Source organism: Pan troglodytes, chromosome 13, assembly GCF_028858775.2.
Source record: "Pan troglodytes isolate AG18354 chromosome 13, NHGRI_mPanTro3-v2.0_pri, whole genome shotgun sequence".
Lineage (NCBI taxonomy): Eukaryota > Metazoa > Chordata > Mammalia > Primates > Hominidae > Pan > Pan troglodytes.
In genome coordinates, this window is record NC_072411.2 from 96,221,786 (window position 1) to 96,226,164 (window position 4,379).

General features: G+C 35.6%; 1 pseudogene; it reads left to right on the top strand.

Annotated features, from left to right (window-relative positions):
* Nucleotides 1-2,056: 2,056 nt before the first annotated feature.
* On the top strand, nucleotides 2,057-2,927 carry LOC745056 (heterogeneous nuclear ribonucleoprotein A1-like; annotated as a pseudogene).
* Nucleotides 2,928-4,379: the final 1,452 nt, after the last annotated feature.

The following is a 4,379-nucleotide window of genomic DNA, read 5'->3' on the forward strand; positions in this document are numbered from 1 at the left end:
GGTTGAACTAGTTTACAGTCCCACCAACAGTGTAAAAGTGTTCCTATTTCTCCACATCCTCTCCAGCACCTGTTGTTTCCTGACTTTTTAATGATCACCATTCTAACTGGTGTGAGATGGTATCTCATTGTGGTTTTGATTTGCATTTCTCTGATGGCCAGTGATGATGAGCATTTTTTCATGTGTCTTTTGGCTGCATACTTTTAAATGCATAAATGTAACTGAAACTCTTTCAAATAAGACCTAGCATTTTCTTTGAGTATAAGCCTACTGACTGGCATTGTTTTAATTTTTTAATAAACCACACAAAAAATATTTCCTTGCCTCAGTACTAATGAAAAACTATGTGTACCACAGTAACAAATCTCAAAATGACACTATTTCTAGAGTGTCTCTGCTTACTAAACCAGCATAAGAATGTTCACACATTGAGTTACAAATTTTTACAATAGTTCCCTCATTCCTTACCATCTTGAGGCCTTTTTAAAAATGTAGCATAATAATATAGGTTTGATATAATTAATGTATAAATTTTAAAATTTACATAAATCTCTCAGCAACTCCAATTTTATTATACAAAAATTAAACACTATATTTCTTATGTCCATGTAAAAATATTATTTCATAATGCATTTCAAATTTCAGTATTTTTATTAACACATAATAACATGTATTAATACCTGATACATATTTATGGGGTACAGATGATTTTTGATACATGCATACAATGCAAAATGATCACAACAAGGTATTTATTATATTCATCATCCAATCATTTGTCATTTCTTCATGATGGAAACATTCCAAATATTCTTTTCCAGGTATTTTGAAATAAACAATTAATTACTGTTAACTATAGTTATCCTGTAGTGCTGTCAAAAACTAGAACTTATTCCTTCCATCTAATTATATGTTTGTGCCCATTAACCAACCTCTTTTCAGCCCCATACCCACCATTCCCAGCCTCTGGCATCTATCACTCTACTCTCTATTTTCATGAAATCAACTTTTATAGCACCCACAGGTGAGTGTGAGCTTGTGATATTTGTCTTTCTGTGCCTAGCTTATTTTATTTAACAAAATGACCTCCAGTTCCATCCATGCACCCGCCAATGACAGGATTTTATTTTTTTATGATAGATAGAATTCCATTGTGTATATATACCACGTTTGCTTTATTAATTCTGTTGTTGATGGACAGTTAGGTTGATCCATATCTTGGTTATTGTGAATAGTGCTGCAATAAACAAGTGGGGTACAGCTATCTATTTGATATGCTGATTTCTTTTCCTTTGAATAAATACCATCAAATGAGATTGCTGGATCCTATTGTAGGTCTTTTTTTTCAGTTTTATGAAAAATTGTCACACTGCTTTCCATAATGGCTAAACTAATTTACATTCCCACCAACAATGTGTAATAGTTCCCTTTTCTCCCAGTCTTTTCCAGCATTTATTTTTTATTTCTTTGATAATAGCCATTCTAACTGAGGTGAGATGATAACTCATTGCCGTTTGAACTTGCATTTCCATGATGATTAGTAATGTTGAGCATTTTTTAATATACATGTTAGACATTTGTATGTCTTGTATGTCTTATTTTGAGAAAAGTCTACTCAGATTCTTTGCCCACTTTTTAATGGGTTTATTTATTCTTTTGCTGTTGAGTTTTTTTCTTCTGAATTCTGAGTATTAGTCCCCTGTCAGATTAATAGCTATTTCTGTCAATCTAAAGATTGTTCTTCACTCTGTTTCTTTGCTGTCCAGAGCTCTTTAGTTTAATGTAGCCCACTTATCTATTTTTGTAGAGGCATTTTGCCTGTGCTTTTGAAGTCCCAGTCATAAAATCTTTGCCTAGACAACTGTCCTAAAGCATTTCCCCTGTTTTTGCCTAGAAGTTTTATAATTTTAGGTCTTATGATTTAAACACTTAGTGTTACTGTGATGTATCACGTTTATTAATTTGTACGTGGTGGAGGTATGTTCATCGTTTACGTCCTTCTGCCTGTGGATGCCACCGAGGAAGCATTGTTAAAGTCTCTCTTCCCCTTGCCATTATGTCTAAATCAGAGTCTCCTAAATAGCCCAAACAGCTGAGGAAGCTCTTCATTGGATGGTTGAGCTTTGAAACAACTGATGAGAGCCTGAAGAACCATTTTGAGCAATGGGGAACGCTCACGGACTGTGTGGTAATGAGAGATCCAAACACCAAGTGCTCCGGGGGCTTTGTGTTTGTCACACATGCCACTGCAGAAGAGGTGGATGCAGCCATGAATACAAGGCCACACAAGGTGGATGGAAGAGTTGTGGAACCAAAGAGACCTGTCTCAAGAGAACATTATCAAACATCAGGTGCCCACTTAACTGTGTAAAAGATATTTGTTGGTGGCATTAAAGAAGACACTGAAGAACATCACTTAAAATAATATTTTTGAACTGTATGGAAAAATTAAAGGGATTGAAATCATTACTGACCAAGACAGTGGCAAGAAAAGGGGCTTTGCGCTTGTAAACTTTGACAACCGTATCATTACTAGGAATGACCACAACTACGAATTTAGGAAAGCCCTGTCAAAGCAAGAGATAGCTAGTGCTTCATCCAGCCAAAGAGGTCGAAGTAGTTCTGGAAAGTTTGATAGTGGTCGTGGAGTTGGTTTCAGTGGGAATGACAACTTTGGTTATGGAGGAAACTTCAGTGGTCTTGGTGGCTTTGGTGGCAGCTGTGGTGGTGGTGGATATGGTGGCAGTGGGGTTGGTGATAATGGATTTGGTAATGATGGAAGCAATTTTGGAGGTGGTAGAAGCTACAATATATTTGGCAGTTACAACAATAGGTCTTCAAATTTTGGACCCATGAAGGGAGGAAACTTTGGAGGCAGAAGTTCTGGCCTCTACGGTGGTGGAGGCCAATCCTTTGACAAACCATGAAACCAAGGTGGCTATGGCGGTTCCAGTAGCAGTAGTAGCTATGGCAGTGGCAGAAGATTTTAATTACTGCCAGGAAACAAAGCTTAGCAGAAAAGAAGAGTCAGATAAGTGACAGGGAAGCTACAGGTTACAACAGATTTGTGAACTCAGCCAAACACAGTGGTGGCAGGGCCTAGCTGCTACCAAAGGAAAAAAAAATGTTTCAGACAAATACTCATGTGTATGGGCAAAAACTAGAGGACTGTATTTGCGATGAGTTGTATAACAGGTTATTTTAGTTTCTGTTCTGTGGAAAGTATAAAGCATTCCAACAAAAGGTTTTAATGTAGATTTTTTTTTACACCCATGCTGTTAATTGCTAAATGTAATAGTCTGATCATGATGCTGAATAAATGTCTTTTTTTTTTTTTTTTTTTTTTTATGTGCTGTGTTAAGTCAGTCTACTCTGAAGCCATCTTGGTAAATTTCCCCAACAGTGTGAAGTTAGAATTCCTTCAGAGTAATGCCAAGTCCTATTTGGAATTTATATACAGTCTGCTTGGGTGGAGAAGGCATTGTCTTCAGAAACCTTGGTGTAGTTAAAAGATAGTTACTGTTATGACCCGAAGTTCACCATTAAAAGGGATCACCCAAGCCACCCAAGCAAAATCATGGAATTATTGGTTATAAAAATGATTGTGGCCACATCTTATGCAATATATCTAAATTGAATGATGGTACCAGATAAAATTATAGATGAGAATGAAGCTTTTGTATCATCCATTATCATGTGTAATCAATAAACAATTTAATTCTCTTGAAAATAAAATAAAATAATTTGCATGTTTTGAACAATGTTTGCATCCCTGGGATAAATCTGACTTGATCATGGTGTGTTATCTTCTTAATATGTTGTTGGATTTGACTTGCTACTATAATGTTGAGGATAGTTTCATTTATATTCATCAGGTTTATTTTCTTGTAGTTTCCTTTTTTGTTGTGTCCCTGTCTAGTTTTGGTATTAGGGTAGTGCTGGCCTCATAGAATGAGGTAGTCAGAATTCTCTCCTCTTCTAATTTTTGGAATAATTTGAGAATTGTAACTAGCTTTTCTTTAGAAGTCTGGAAGAATTCCATGTAGCAGTAAAGCCATGGGGTCTTGGGCATTTCTTTTTTTGGAAGACTTTTATTGCTGATTCAATCTCGTAGTCATTATTGGCCTGTTCAAGTTTTCTATTCCATCCTAGTTCAATTTTGGTAGGGTGTATGTGTCCAGGAATTTATCCATTTCCTCTAGGTTTCCAATTTGTTGTCATATGGTTGTTCATAATAAATTCTAATGATCCTTTATGTTTCCATTATATCAGATGTAATGTCTCATTTTTATCTCTGATATTATTTTTTCAGGTCTTCCCTCTTTTTTCCTGACTAGTATAGCAAGCAGTTTATCAATTATGTTTATCTTTTGGAAAAA